Raw genomic sequence first — 16,747 nt, 5'->3', positions numbered from 1 at the left:
AGGGGGGGGGAGAGAGAGAGAGAGAGAGAGAGAGAGAGAGAGAGAGAGAGAGAGAGAGAGAGAAAGAGAGAGAGAGAAGAGAGAATAAGGAGGAGCTGGAAACATACAGGGGACCTCAGGACGGATTCCAGACAAGGATGCCACAATGCTTTTCCCTGGTAATTTCTTCCCTCCCAGGTGCATTGTGAAGAAGAATGGCGGGGGCCGGGGGTGGGGATGGATATAGGGAGAAAAAAGGAAGGGAAGGGAGGAAAGGTGACTCGAGCTGGTCCCTTGTTTGGTGGGAGAGCCAAGGTTGTTTAAGGCTCAGGAGCCTGAGATATGAGAATTCTCAACTTTACTTAGATGCAGGGTCTGTGTCTCCAGGTCAGGCTGGTCACCTCCCACCAGCACCCCCCACCCCCATCCTGTGTTCCTCTCCAGTCCCTTTGCAGAGCTGCTCAGCAGCGGCATGATTAGCAAATTTAAACCCTCCTCACAAATCACTTAGAGATCCTGCTCTGCATTACCATCTAATGTTCATGTGACCGACTCCGAATTTAGAGTCCATTTTATTATTAGAATGTTATAAACTGTCCTTGGAATGATGCAGTGTGGGAACACAGACAGCAAAGCTGTTCAGAATCCCATATGTCACTGCCACAATGAGGGCCCAGTACCCTGGGGGAAAGTTTCTGCCATCTCGATTTAAGAAATCTATTTGCTGTTTTTACTGTCTCAGCAGTATATGTAAATAAAGGGTTGTTATGGAGCCATAATTCCCAAATGATGGGCAGTGACTGTCCTCCAACCACTCTGTAAACGGGCCCCTCATGACAAGTCATGGCCAGTTTTTCACCAGGCGAAACAACTCTGCCAGTGTGAGCCACCAACGATATATGGAAAGAACATATAATTAAATCGGGTTGAAATAGAACACTGCGCCATGTCAGATCCTGGGTACACAGCCACAAATTGTAACATACTTTAAACCATGGCAGGGCATTGTTTTTCCTGGCAGAGCTGTAGTCTTCCACGGTGGGTTATTTTTTTAAAAAATCATCATCATCATTGAACAAAAGGGAAAGACTGTGGAATCTGGCTCCACAGGGTACGCTTCTTAACTGCCATGAAATCCTTTAGCGAAGGATCTGGAGCAGGCAGGTTATACAAGAAACTCTTAGGCCCTTCTGAGAGACACAGTTTTCTTTTGTGTTTTGAGACAGGGTCTCATGTATCCCAGTATGGCTTCAAATTCACTATGAAGCCAAGGATGATCCTAAACTTCTGATCCCCCTGCCTCTACCTTCTAAATGCTGGAATTACAGGCGTATATCACCACACCTAGTTTATGTGTACCAGAGGTCAAACCCCTACTAACAACTACTTTCTCTCTCTCTCTCTCTCTCTCTCTCTCTCTCTCTCTCTCTCTCTCTCTTTCTCTCCCTCCCCCCATCCTTGCTTTTGTGTCAGCCCAGTTTTAGCATGATGGACCCACCAGCCACATATTTTCCTACACCTTGCCTGTACACTGTACCACACCTCTGTTTCCCCATATTCCAGTTCCCTCTTGAAGGGTCGTGAGTCTTGGCTCCACAGCAAGTTCTTTTCCGTCCAAGGTGCTGTAGTCTCTTAGCAAGCCGTGGCTCTTCTTTGTACTGGGAGCTTACACGTGGTGGTGGTGGTCGTGGCACCCTTGCTGACTTCCACCAACACCTCTCCCTTGTCTCAAGCCTACTGCTTGCTGTCCTGAGTGGACCGTGCGGGGCAGACCTCCCACCAACCCACTCCCAAGCCTAGGGTTATGGTTCTGATTGCCCAGGCCCTGGAGTATGATCCCAGGAGGCGCAATCTCAACCTACTAGGAAGTCTCGAGTCTCCTGTTGCTTCCTGGGAAATCAGAGACTCTGGGTTCCTTTTCTGGGATAGGAAGTGCTGCTACCCACGGGCTTTGTGGATATGCAGATGATCTGCATCTAGGAGAAGAGGAAAATTTATTTTCTATTCATATCATGGGCATTTTGCCATGTCCTGTTTCCTACCTGAAAAGCCTCTTATAGCAAATTAGGAGGTGTGGGGTTACAAGAAAGAAAAGAACCAAAAATCAAAACTGAACCTTCTATGGAACCATGTAGTTAATCAAAGGTACTTAGAAGAAACGTCTTAAAAAGAACAGTGAGTGGAGCTAGAGAGATGACTCAGCAGTTAAGAGCCCTGGCTGCTCTTGTAGAGGACCTAGGTTCAGTTCCCAGCACCCACATGGCTGACAATGGTCTGTAACTCCAGTTTCAGGGGCTCCAACTCCCTCTTCTAATGGGTGCACTTACACACATGCTGGCAAAACACTTATACACATATAATAAAAAATACAAATAAATTCAAACATCTTGAAAGAACAGTGAGATGAAGTCTCTTGAAGACAGAATAGTCATATCCTCATGAATTCCCTCTGGCTACCAGGGAGCTAGGTTCAAAGGCATAGTCTTGGGGTTATCAAAAGCTAGGTAAGTGCAGCACCAAGAAAGGTCACTTAGGTTAAGTAAAGTAGACTGAGGACCTATGGTGGTAAGCCCTTGCCATGGTAATGCTGATCACAAAGTTCATCATGAGAACACTGGTCCTGTGCTGTGGGTTGCTGTAAAATCCTAGGACATGCATTACCATGGTCACGCTCTTAACCACAGAAGAATGCCAAAGGACAGTCATTGGATCTCCTGGTAACAAACTCCACTCCCCAACTATGGCACAGTGTTCCAGAACCCAGGCCAGAAGCATTTCTTTCATGATTCCTCCCAACCACCCTAAACCCATTCAAAGCCTTGGCACGCAGGTCAAGGAACCACATTGAGTGGCCTGGAATGCACAGTCAGCATTTCTGACCAGTCTTATAATTCTGCATGCCCCAGAATAAGTCATAGAGTGCAATCGGAGTGCAGAACACTGACTTCTAATGGGATTCTACAAATCAACCGCAGAAAGAAAGCTGTTTCTTAGTGATGCTTCAGAATAACATGCAATTCACAAACATGGCCTGGAAGTCAGAAACCACTGTGGAGAACTGGCTGAGGCCCATTCTGATCCCCTCATTTCCAGACCCCAGTATATGGGGAGCAGCCCTGTGAGTCTCAATGAGGCATGCTCAGTTCTCTGTGCCTCAGCGTGCTCTGCTCAAGACCATGAAGGGAAGCAGTGCAGCGAGCTGCACCCTCTCCAGGAAGATTAGCCACTCGGGCAGCTCCAGGAAGCCTGAATGCCGAAATGAAAAGTTGGTGAATTTTTAGTATAAGAGTTACTTAGACTGTTTGTGAGCTAACCTTGCAATGCTTCTATCCTGGAATGTTCGATTTTTACAATACTCTGGGCATAGTGCGATCTCCCTTCCCACTATCCCACTTTTCAGACCAACAGACCAGGGAGGTGCAATAGTCAGCCTAGCTTCTCACAACTGGTAAGGTGGTAACACCAAAAGTTTGCTCCAGATCCTTAGAACTCTCCAGCGCATGCTTTTACTCCTTAAAGTGTGTTCCAGGAACAAGCAATGCCATTGCAGGGAATGCCAGAAAGATGCCTTTCAGATTCCATCCTGAACCCACTGGCTCAGCCTGTACCTCCACCAGCTCCCTGGGCACCATCCTGATTTCACACCCTGACTGAGCGGCCCGGGAACTTGGGGAAATCTAGTTCCCATTTCCTGCACTGTAGTGGTGGCTCTCCAACTCTGAGATGCATCAGACCACCCAAGGACCGTGTTCAAGCGAGGCCTCGCTGTGCTCAATTAAAAAGGGAAACCCATTTGTTTGCCCTGTGCTTTCCTGCTTATGGCAGAGGAGCCTCTGCTGTGTAACCAAATCATTTTCACAAACTCCTGAACCTACTGCCAAGAAAAGTTCAAGGGCGGCAGGGAAGGAAGCTGAGTCTGCAGATTTAGAGTCTTCAGGGTCAGGTGTCTGTTTTAACACATCTCCTGGGTGGGTTCTGTGCACAGCCTAGTTGGCATTGGGGCATCCTCATAGCTCCATATCTGCAGGAAGTTAGGGAGTCCCGGGAGAGAGAAACAAGATACAGGACCTTCAGGACTCAAAGTCAGATGAAAGACAGCATCGTTATCTTCAGGAAGTTTAGATTACCCTGAGCTCATCAAAGATCAAAACAATCGTGTTTGCCCAACTTGGTCTAAGCAACGCTAAGTATTCTGGTGACCAAACTTCAGGATGGCACTGGATGTTGCCAACAGCTGGACACATAAATGATCTCAACAGCAAAGCTCTCCCCTGCTATCTTGGGCTGTTTTGTTCAGTATTTAGTGCCCCTCCCATGTAAGGGCCTAGGTAAGTTCAGTCTATCAAACTTTAACTGACTGCATTATGCTGGGCTCTGTTGAGTTCAAGGTCCCACTCTGTCTCTGTGACCCAGGGATGCCACATATGTGGCCCACCTCCCCACAGCCTACTCCTGTACTCCGCCTCTCAGCACAGACCCAGGAAGGGAGAAGCGTCCCTCCAGCATCACACAGTGGAGGTCATCTCAGGAGAGTGTTTTCTTTTCTGGGTGGCTTTCTCCTGAATACTGAGTTGATCTATTTTTGATGTTCTTTGGGACCTTGGAGATCAACAACATTAATAATAGATACAGCAAAGTTCAAGAGTCTAAGTCGTGTGAAGATGCAGAGGAACATGCTAGACAATGAGAGCCGACAGTATACCTTGTGTTGCCGGCACGTTGAAGACTACCTCACCCTCAGGAAGCACAGCCTGGGCTCAAAGGGCAGCAGCTGAAACATGGGCCAGGAGCGTTGCAGTCCTCACCTTCAAAGGTTTGCTCCTGACAAGGCCCAAAGATTTGAGTGTGGTTCGCTTGGGGGAAGAAAGTCAGCGACTGAAAGTTGCAATGGAGAAGCAAAGACAAAGGCCACCCCTCCCACCTGTAATTGGCATCTGGCCTGATTCCCACATGATTGACTTTTGCTTGAACTGGTGGACCTAATGTTTCCTGGTACTTAGCCTAAAAGTCCAAGTGCAAAGGCTCTCGTGGCCTCAGCTGTTGGCTGTGTGGGTGTGTGTGTGTGTGTGTGTGTGTATGTATGTGCGTTAGGTGTATGCACACATATATGTGTGTTTTAGGTATGTATGGGGGTTTGTGTGTGTGTTAGGTATGTATGTTGTGTGTTTGAGTGTTAGGTGTGTGTTAAGTGTGTATATGTTTGCATATGTGTTTATTCAGTGTGTGGGTCTGTTAGGTGTGTCTTAGGTATGTATTGGGGGGTTGTGTGTGTTAGGTGTGTGTGTTTCTGTGTGTTAGATGTGTGTGAAATGCATGTGCACATGTGTATGAGTTAGGTGTGTGCGCATGTGTGTAAATGTGTTTATTATGTCTGCGTCTATTAAATATGTTTTAAGTATATATGTGTGTGTGAAATGCATGTGCACATGTGTATGAGTTAGGTGTGTGCGCATGTGTGTATATGTGTTTATTATGTCTGTGTCTGTTAAATATGTTTTAAGTATATATGTGTGTTCTAGGTGTGTGTACATATTGTGTTAGGTGTGTGCATGCGCATATTTGTGTTAGGTTTGTGTGTATTATGCATGTGTGATAATGAGGGTTAGGTATGTGCATATATGTATGTATGCATGCATATGTGTATATTATGTGTATGTGTGTCAGTTGTGTGTGGTATGTATATTTTAGATTCTTTATGTGTGTGTATGTATGTGTGTGCTAGATGTGTATGCATGGGCATATGTCTGTGAATTTGTGAGTTATGTATCTGTGTATATTGTGTTAGGTGTGTATGCATACATTTATGCATATATGTGTGTTAAGTATATATATGTTTATGCATACATATGTTAAGTATATGCACATGTGTATTTGTGTTAGGTATGTGTGCATATGTGGTTTGGTGTGTGTACCTATGTGTATGTTTTAGTGTATGCATATATGTGTGTTAGGTGTGTATTCATGAGTGTGAATGTATGTGTGCATATATAGTGTGTTACGTGTGTGCATATATGTTTGGGCGTTGAGTATATGTGTGTTAGGTTGCTGTGTGCCTATGTGCATGTATATGTTAGGTGCACAGGGCCTCTCACTGCCTGGAACTTGCTGATACGGCTAGGCTGGCTGAACACCAAGCCTCAAGAAATGGTTTTCTCCATGTCCTCAGTGCTGGGAGGACAAGCATGTGCACCACACCTGGCTCTCCCAAGTCCTCATGCCTGCCAGACACTTGGCCTACAGGGCCGTCTCCTCAGCCCTGCAGCCTGGGGTTTGTGAGCAACCGGAAGTAAAGCTGACTTCAAACAACGACCTTTGCAGTTACAGTGAAGCACCTTGTGCCCGTGCAGCACACTGAGCTTCGGGAATCTAGAAGCTTCACTGTTCTCTCTGAAATGGGTGTTCACGAATGACATTCATCAGGATGAAGACGGAGCAACCGGAAGTAAAGCTGACTTCAAACAACGACCTTTGCAGTTACAGTGAGGCACCTTGTGCCCGTGCAGCACACAGAGCTTCGGGAATCGAGAAGCTTCACTGTTCTCTCTGAAATGGGTGTTCACGAATGACATTCATCGGAATGAAGACGAGTTCCCTGAAGCCAGCTCAGCCATAGCCACACGTGGCTGACTGACAGCAGCCAAACTCAGTCTTGTGCTCAGGCCTCCCCACACTCAGGCCCTCTCCCAAGTCATGAGCACTCCACACGTCAGCCAGCACGGACTGATGCGGCTCTGGGTCCAGGGCCTTGCTGCGTGTCTGTCGTTACTTCCACTTCTGTGTAGCTGGCAGTGTTTTCTCAAGTCTGCGGACCTAGAAAATGATGCTAGCCCACCCTGACAGCAGAACAGGGGGCCAAGTCCATGACCTGGGCAAATCAGGTCAGAAAACAACTGGCAGAGGAGACAGGAACTACCTGTGTTCCACAGGGCCAAATCCACTCTGTAACTGCTTATTCCAATTCAGTTTTTAATTCCTTTAACAGGCTTCGTGGTATTCTCCTTCAAGCAAGGGAAGGCTCAGGCACTTTAAGCTTGTCTGGCTGAAGGTTTCAGAGCCATCTGCCTGGACTGTAGCTGGGATCCTAAATAGGAACACAGATTTTGAGGCAAAGCTTAAAAATATACTTCCCATGTTGCCAGGATTTGAGGGAAAGAAGCAGTGGCTTTTTTAGTACATGTCTCAGTGCAGGACCATTCCCTTTTCACGGTCCGAGAGCTGCTACCAGGTCCATCTGCTCCACGCATCAAGAACCACCCACGAGGGCATCATGTCACCTAAGCTCCTGTTCCCTCGCTTATAAAAGAACCATGGTAATAGCATTTACAAGATGTAGAGCATGCCATTGTCCTAAGAATTAAATGAGATCTAAGTCATAGGAAGTACTGAGAATTTCTCCTGCTCATTCCACCTCCCCAAAACTCAACTCCTATGAAGACTTTGGGATTGTACAATGAATTACATTTTCTACTACATTTATGACAGTGTTAGGTACTGTTTGTGGTCAAATACTGTTGGAGTATCTTGTGAATTTTTTTGTGTGTATGTATGCATAGGTGTGTGTATATGTGTTGATGTGTATATGCATTTGTGTACATGCATAGGTGTGTGCAAGTGTTTTATGTGTATATATGCCAAGGTGTGTGCATGTGTGTATGTACATAGATAAGTATGTATGTCTGTAAGTCTGTTGATGTGTATATGTGTGTATGCATATGTGTGTGCATGTATGTTTATGTGTATATGCATAGATGTGTGCACATGTGTGTATATGTGTCGGTATGTGCGTATGTACTGGTGTGTATATACATATGTGCTTGTGTATGTGTATGTATGCATAGGTGTGTATGTGTGTGCACATGTGCATGTGTGTATATACGCATAGGTGTGCATATGTACGTACATGTGTATGCATGTGTTGCAGCAACATATGGGATTGCTGGTAAGAGCAAACATCTGGTGCTGTCTAGTGCTCACTTGGATCCCGAGGGGTGCCTGCCTTTTTCTCTCTGCCTATGTCTTGTCTGCCTCTAGGGAACTGCAGGAGTGGTGGGAAGTGATCACAAGGTCCTCCTCTTAGCAAGTAACAGTGTCTCGTCACTGATAATTCTAGAATCAGCACAGTGTTCTGGAAAGCTCTGGGACTCAGAAAGCCTGGATTTGAGCTCAGAGTCCATCATCACGAGTTGCAATGCCCTGCAGGGCAGGGTGCTCAAGGATCCTCTTCCTGTCTCCTAAGATCACTGTGGTCCTCTAGGAGTGACTGGGAGTAACTAAATACTAAAACACATCAGCACTGGATCATTCAGGATCCTTATGGCATACTTCTTGATACAAAAATTACTAATAGTAGGCTCCGTGACAGAATAATGGGGTAACAAAGCTGTGATGGGCTAATTTTGATAAGCATGCCTCACAAGGGACAAATAATAGGTACCATTCTTACTTCATTAAGAAAACTAATTTGAGCCCGGTGTGGTGGTGCACACCTCTAATCCCAGCACACTAGAGGCAGAAGCTGGCAGATCTTGGTGAGATCAAGGTCAACCTGGTCCACATAGTGAGTTCAGGCCAGCTGGGGCTACAAGGAGATGCTTTATCAAAACAAACAACAGAACAGGTAATTTGAGGAGTTTTTAACCCACTTGCTTCTTCTCTCGCCTCGTTGTAGTAATATTTAAAATTTCTCCAAAATTAAGCATCTGAAAGCAAATTTGTTCTCAGGGGCCTCTGCTCCCATACTGCCTGGGTTTCCTATCACAGCACAAATCTTTGATTCCTCTCCTCCTGGAGAAATCCACACAGGAAGCTGTATTAACCTGTGGTATTAGAAATAGCACTGACCAGGCCAAGACTCTGGGACCAGATTGCCTGGGTCAAGTCCACTCCAACTTTGTGACCAGGAATAAACCCTGGCGTCTTTGGGCTGCTTCCTTGGCTTAAACAGCTTTTCTGACCTTGCGTTCCCAGTGGCCTTCAGAGCCTGCCCCCCACCCCAGGTGCTCTGGTAAACCATCCCTACTGAAATAACAGCCCAGGTGTGTAGTGTTTGCTGATTTATGTGGGGTAAGTGTTTACATCCTGTTTTTTATTGCTCTACCAGTGGCTGAATAACCAGGTGCTCTGGTAAACCATCCCTACTGAAATAACAGCCCAGGTGTGTAGTATTTGCTGATTTATGTGGGGTAAGTGTTTACATCCTGTTTTTGATTGCTCTACCAGTGGCTGAATAGATGAAGACGAGTTCCCTGAAGCCAGCTCAGCCATAGCCACACGTGGCTGACTGACAGCAGCCAAACTCAGTCTTGTGCTCAGGCCTCCCCACACTCAGGCCCTCTCCCAAGTCATGAGCACTCCACACGTCAGCCAGCACGGACTGATGCGGCTCTGGGTCCAGGGCCTTGCTGCGTGTCTGTCGTTACTTCCACTTCTGTGTAGCTGGCGTTCCCTGAAGCCAGCTCAGCCATAGCCACACGTGGCTGACTGACAGCAGCCAAACTCAGTCTTGTGCTCAGGCCTCCCCACACTCAGGCCCTCTCCCAAGTCATGAGCACTCCACACGTCAGCCAGCACGGACTGATGCGGCTCTGGGTCCAGGGCCTTGCTGCGTGTCTGTCGTTACTTCCACTTCTGTGTAGCTGGCAGTGTTTTCTCAAGTCTGCGGACCTAGAAAATGATGCTAGCCCACCCTGACAGCAGAACAGGGGGCCAAGTCCATGACCTGGGCAAATCAGGTCAGAAAACAACTGGCAGAGGAGACAGGAACTACCTGTGTTCCACAGGGCCAAATCCACTCTGTAACTGCTTATTCCAATTCAGTTTTTAATTCCTTTAACAGGCTTCGTGGTATTCTCCTTCAAGCAAGGGAAGGCTCAGGCACTTTAAGCTTGTCTGGCTGAAGGTTTCAGAGCCATCTGCCTGGACTGTAGCTGGGATCCTAAATAGGAACACAGATTTTGAGGCAAAGCTTAAAAATATACTTCCCATGTTGCCAGGATTTGAGGGAAAGAAGCAGTGGCTTTTTTAGTACATGTCTCAGTGCAGGACCATTCCCTTTTCACGGTCCGAGAGCTGCTACCAGGTCCATCTGCTCCACGCATCAAGAACCACCCACGAGGGCATCATGTCACCTAAGCTCCTGTTCCCTCGCTTATAAAAGAACCATGGTAATAGCATTTACAAGATGTAGAGCATGCCATTGTCCTAAGAATTAAATGAGATCTAAGTCATAGGAAGTACTGAGAATTTCTCCTGCTCATTCCACCTCCCCAAAACTCAACTCCTATGAAGACTTTGGGATTGTACAATGAATTACATTTTCTACTACATTTATGACAGTGTTAGGTACTGTTTGTGGTCAAATACTGTTGGAGTATCTTGTGAATTTTTTTGTGTGTATGTATGCATAGGTGTGTGTATATGTGTTGATGTGTATATGCATTTGTGTACATGCATAGGTGTGTGCAAGTGTTTTATGTGTATATATGCCAAGGTGTGTGCATGTGTGTATGTACATAGATAAGTATGTATGTCTGTAAGTCTGTTGATGTGTATATGTGTGTATGCATATGTGTGTGCATGTATGTTTATGTGTATATGCATAGATGTGTGCACATGTGTGTATATGTGTCGGTATGTGCGTATGTACTGGTGTGTATATACATATGTGCTTGTGTATGTGTATGTATGCATAGGTGTGTATGTGTGTGCACATGTGCATGTGTGTATATACGCATAGGTGTGCATATGTACGTACATGTGTATGCATGTGTTGCAGCAACATATGGGATTGCTGGTAAGAGCAAACATCTGGTGCTGTCTAGTGCTCACTTGGATCCCGAGGGGTGCCTGCCTTTTTCTCTCTGCCTATGTCTTGTCTGCCTCTAGGGAACTGCAGGAGTGGTGGGAAGTGATCACAAGGTCCTCCTCTTAGCAAGTAACAGTGTCTCGTCACTGATAATTCTAGAATCAGCACAGTGTTCTGGAAAGCTCTGGGACTCAGAAAGCCTGGATTTGAGCTCAGAGTCCATCATCACGAGTGCTGTGTGCTGAAACAGCTGCAAAGTCTCCGCAATGCCCTGCAGGGCAGGGTGCTCAAGGATCCTCTTCCTGTCTCCTAAGATCACTGTGGTCCTCTAGGAGTGACTGGGAGTAACTAAATACTAAAACACATCAGCACTGGATCATTCAGGATCCTTATGGCATACTTCTTGATACAAAAATTACTAATGGTAGGCTCCGTGACAGAATAATGGGGTAACAAAGCTGTGATGGGCTAATTTTGATAAGCATGCCTCACAAGGGACAAATAATAGGTACCATTCTTACTTCATTAAGAAAACTAATTTGAGCCCGGTGTGGTGGCGCACACCTCTAATCCCAGCACACTAGAGGCAGAAGCTGGCAGATCTTGGTGAGATCAAGGTCAACCTGGTCCACATAGTGAGTTCAGGCCAGCTGGGGCTACAAGGAGATGCTTTATCAAAACAAACAACAGAACAGGTAATTTGAGGAGTTTTTAACCCACCTGCTTCTTCTCTCGCCTCGTTGTAGTAATATTTAAAATTTCTCCAAAATTAAGCATCTGAAAGCAAATTTGTTCTCAGGGGCCTCTGCTCCCATACTGCCTGGGTTTCCTATCACAGCACAAATCTTTGATTCCTCTCCTCCTGGAGAAATCCACACAGGAAGCTGTATTAACCTGTGGTATTAGAAATAGCACTGACCAGGCCAAGACTCTGGGACCAGATTGCCTGGGTCAAGTCCACTCCAACTTTGTGACCAGGAATAAACCCTGGTGTCTTTGGGCTGCTTCCTTGGCTTAAACAGCTTTTCTGACCTTGCGTTCCCAGTGGCCTTCAGAGCCTGCCCCCCCCCCACCCCAGGTGCTCTGGTAAACCATCCCTACTGAAATAACAGCCCAGGTGTGTAGTGTTTGCTGATTTATGTGGGGTAAGTGTTTACATCCTGTTTTTTATTGCTCTACCAGTGGCTGAATAACTGGCCTGAATATTTGGGCACCATCTCTCCTGGCCCTTGATGAGTGGACACTAGCCCATCTCTACCCATCATATGAGTGGTCACTCAGACCCCACAGGGAATCAGTCATGCAGAAGGCTAAGTGCTATTAGATCTCCCACAATGATCATGAAGAGGACACAGAGAAGGAAGATGTGTGTGAGCGTAGAATGGGTCTCTCTAAATGCTCAAGGCCCAGACCTCAGACTTCCTCTCTCATCAGATAAGTAATCAGCCCCTTAACCCGAAATAGACAGTTGTTTTCGTGATGGTGATACAAATGTCCCTTATTTTCACACAACCCTGCCTGGCCTGTGAGCTGCTCCTGACAGTATTACATAAAAGATTATCAGAAGCTTGCCAGAAGGGCCTGGAGAATAGAGACCTCACTTTGCTGTGCACTCAAGTCTAAGAAGAACTTCCTGCATCCCCACAAGTTGCTCTGTGTCTGAACAACGGGGCACCTTGACTGAGAACCAGCCAGGTAGCAAAGAAGCTATTTCCCAATCCCAAGTGCGTTCAGCAATTCCTGATTCTATTAAGGGGAGAAACTTTGCAAATGGGAACAAAATTACCCCAAGTCAGCACAATTTCAAGCAAGCGAACCTCAGACCTCTGCTTATAGCTGCAGGCCAGCCTCCTCGAGACGGTTTTCATCAATGATGTGGAGTCTGGAAAACACCCTTGAGAATGCATGCTGTTTTAGTCCATCGAGCCTCAAGTCTCTTCATCTGTACATCTATAACCCCAGCACTTGTCACCCACCATGTGTCAGCCCAGGGCCTTACAACGAAGAGCAAGATAGTCTTCACAGTATTTACAAAAGACCTTAGGGATAAGGGAAGTGCTGTTAGCCTCCTCCACAAAATGACGGCAGCTTGCCGCCACAACTCACTGTCCTGGAGGAAAGGTGCTCCGATACCGTAAATCCACAGAAGTGAGGGGAGCTGGGGACGGCACAACACCAACACAGGTTTGGAGGTGAAAGTCAGAGACATGGGTGGTAAGGAAATGAAAGAGCTAAATTCTAACGGGTGGGAGGGCAGCTGGAGAGATGCTCAGCAGGTAAGAGTGCTGGCTGCTCTTGTAAAGGACCCAGGTTCAGTTCCCAGCACGCATATGTTTACTAACAACCATGGTAATTCCAGTTCCAGGGGATCTGACGCTCTCTTCTGGCCTCCATGGGCATTGCATGCCATGGTTGTACTTACATACATGCAGGCAAAGCAGTCATACACAGAAAATAAAATAAGTAAATAAAAAAATTAAGTGGTAGAAGGGAAGAAAAGACTCAGAAATTGGAAACTTCAGTCACTTCTGAAAGGGACGGAACAAGAACAAAGTCATTGATCCATGTTCTGTGAGCCTAACAAAGTACCTGAGGGTGGGAGTAAAGAAACGGGTTTATTTAGCTCCAGGTTCTTGCTGTACACTGGCAGGTGCTGTCTCAGTGACAGTATTGCTAGAGAGTGAGAGGGACCACACAGAGGCAGCTGGGCCCTGTGTGAACCACTTTACTCCCCCCCAGGAGGTCCCGTCGCCTTAATGTCTCCACACTGAAGACTAAGGTCCCAGCACCATTGGAGACACACATCATATTGAAACAGTAACGGGCTTAAAAGAGTAATCATCCAGAAGGCTGTTCAAGGGATAGGCAGAACCAGTGTAGGTCCCTCGGCACAACCAGGGAACCTCTAACTGCTCCTCCTACAGTCTGACAAACCGTGCAGATGCTTCTGAAATGCAGGGTCTTGGGAGCCAGGGCAGCTGGCACTGTGCTGCATGGGATGATGAAGGAAGCAGGAGCTACCTATTAGGTGCTGAGGCCCACAGTCTCCACCCCTCCTCTTCCACCTAGGCCTTCACTCCAGCTCTGAGCAGGTAAAAGTCCTTGTCAGGGAAACTGACCAGCACAAAGGTGCTGTCCTAATTTCACAGTTGATAGACCTCCTCATGCTTAGAACTTCCCAGCAGATAGCTAGATTTGTAGATGGCAGGAAATCCTGCAATCAGGAAGCAATCTAGTGATGTTCCGATAGACCTCCTCATGCTTAGAACTTCCCAGCAGATAGCTAGATTTGTAGATTTCCTGCAATCAGGAAGCAATCTAGTGATGTTCCCCAGAAGACAGAGAGAGAGAGAGAGAGAGAGAGAGAGAGGCAGACAGACAGAGACAGACATGTATATGCTTACAAACATATACAAACACATCATACACGGAGGAGAGAGATATGGAATTCTCTCATAAGACTTGGTGCTGGCAAGTCTAAAGCTAGATTTGTAGATTTCCTGCAATCAGGAAGCAATCTAGTGATGTTCCCCAGAAGACAGAGAGAGAGAGAGAGAGAGAGAGAGAGAGGCAGACAGACAGAGACAGACATGTATATGCTTACAAACATATACAAACACATCATACACGGAGGAGAGAGATATGGAATTCCCTCATAAGACTTGGTGCTGGCAAGTCTGTCGTAAGGCAGGATACTGGCTGGAAATTGTATCAGAATTAGTTTTGTAGTCTTGAAATAACTTGTACAGCAAGCCAGTTGATGGAACCAGGCAAGATGTCTTCAGTATTGATTTTGAGACCAAATTTCTTCTTCTTGGGGCTTGAGCTGAGTGGCCAACCACAAGATGAAGAGACACAACTGTAATGTGGGCACATCTGCAAATGCTTTTCCAGCAACATCTAGACTAGTGTTTGAATGATAGGACACCAGTAGCCTAGCCAGCCTGAAACATGAAGTTGCCTGTCACAGAGATCAAAAGAAGGAACTATGCAGGCAGAAAACCTCATAAGTTATTGTAAACATCCTCAGAGGGATAAGCTAGTATAACTACAGCACACAAAACCAGAACCGGTATCATGTCAACTGAAAGGGGGGAATGCTTCAATGACCAAAAACGAGCTATCGGAAAAAGACAGTATAAATTAATGTCTCAAAAAACGTTTAAAACAAGAAAGTCCCTCTGAAAGTCAGCAAGCTAAAAGAATTTAATAATGAGCAGAGGTAAAGGAAGGGTAGAGTTCTGGGAAGGTCTAAACCTTGGATGCAAACAGTACAGTCCCACAAGCACAGAATAAGAAATCATCAATGAAAGAAGAAAGAAAATTTCCCCAAATTAAGGGACAAGAATTTCAAGACTGCAAGGACCTACTGAGCACCCAGTACCACTGGAAATAAACTCACACTACAGCACATCACTGCAGGATATCACAAAATTCTAAAAAGGGGAGCTTCCAAGATATTGGAGGAAAAAGAAAAAAAAAAAAAAAACCGCCCTATTGGAGGAAAAAGAAAAAAAAAAAAAAAACCGCTCGGGTCACCTGCAAATTTCAGAATTTCAGAGGACAAAATGGCTGGCTTTCTCCAAAGCAGCACTCAAGGAGCCAGTTGGATCTCCCAATGTGACCTACGTTTCAATGAGGTGCAAGGTTTTAACTCTGCAAATTCTCATAAAATCCACCTCCTCTAATCCTCCCTGTGGGATGCTCCTGTAGAAAATCCCCTAATGGAAGACAGTAATGAAGAGTGAGATAGTCAGGTGAATCCAGAAACTGGGCTTCAACACCAGTCACCCAAGAGTGGGATAGAAGATCCACTGTTCGAGGTGGAGCCCCCAGAGGCCCAAGCAGAGTGGAAACACAAGCCACCACGTGGAGCTTAACACAGGGTGGCACAGTTGGTGAAAACCCAGAGCTGAATTCAAATAAGTATTCAGAAAGAGAGCGATCCCAAGCACAGGGTCATCTTTTATTTTGGGATTTTTTTTTAGGACAAAAACAGGCAAGAAAATAAAAATCATAATTCACTAGATGACTTAGCTGCAAATAGCAAGTCATAGTTATAGTAATGTAAACACTTTATAACTCACATTAAAATAGCACAACATACTGGGAAACTGGACCATCAGGTGTCCCTCTGCAGTGAAACTGATGCTTTGAAATAAAAGATACAGTGGAAAGACTAACACTGAGTGATCACAAAATATCAGAGTTCCACAAAGAATGCATTAAAACACTAACGGGAACGCCCAGGTGTTTCTGAGGAAGTGCGAATGTTCCGTTTTATAAAGTGAAATTCATAGGACAATCTTTACTACATGCAAGTCTAACGGATAACAACAAAAACCTTAGCTTTATTTAAAAGGAGGAAAAGAATATCCCTCCCACATCTGAGATGTGGCAATGCTCTAAGAAACCTTCCTCATTCGATAATGTTTTCTGTAGTGCAGAGCTCAGTGCCTATTTCTGCATGATGGGTTCATGAGTAGAATGTGAAAGACGTGCAAATGTGCCTGCAATGGGGAGTGTGAAGGGTTGGGCTTGAGCCTCCGTTGGTTAGCCTAGCCTTCCTCAGAACTCAGGAGTGGGAGGTACGTGTGTGGAAGGAGGGATCCTGGCATCAGCGCAGGGCGTCTCCCTCCGGAACTGTCTCCTCAGTTGCGGTGGCAGCATGATACAGCACGGACATGCCCTCACCATCCAGTCTGCTCTTAGGCTCTGCCTGAGGACCCTTTTCACTACCACTAGCATTTTTGTGTGTGTTTAATTAGGTGAACTTCTGCGGAGTAGCGAGGAATCTAAACTGCAACTTGGTATTTTTGTGGCAAATAAGTTCCACTTAACCAATGTGCTAATCATTTTTGAGTTCGGGCATTGCTTAAGATAACGAGTCCACTGGGAGTTGAGAGGATCTGTCACAGCTGAGTCCAAGGACTCTGAGCATCCCTGGCTCATGAGGCCCTCTGT

At 46.0% G+C, this 16,747-nt stretch overlaps 1 protein-coding gene across 4 annotated transcripts in view; it reads left to right on the top strand.

Moving 5' to 3' along the window:
* Fat3 (FAT atypical cadherin 3) overlaps nucleotides 1-16,747 on the top strand; it is a 692,898-nt gene that overhangs the window by 662,863 nt on the left and 13,288 nt on the right. The gene's annotated exons all lie outside the window — the stretch shown is intronic.

The sequence above is a fragment of the Nannospalax galili genome, unplaced genomic scaffold (genome assembly GCF_000622305.1).
Source record: "Nannospalax galili isolate Female #2095 unplaced genomic scaffold, S.galili_v1.0 scaffold418, whole genome shotgun sequence".
Lineage (NCBI taxonomy): Eukaryota > Metazoa > Chordata > Mammalia > Rodentia > Spalacidae > Nannospalax > Nannospalax galili.
The sequence above is the reverse complement of the archived record's forward strand: the minus strand, read 5'-3'. Positions and strand labels throughout refer to the sequence as shown.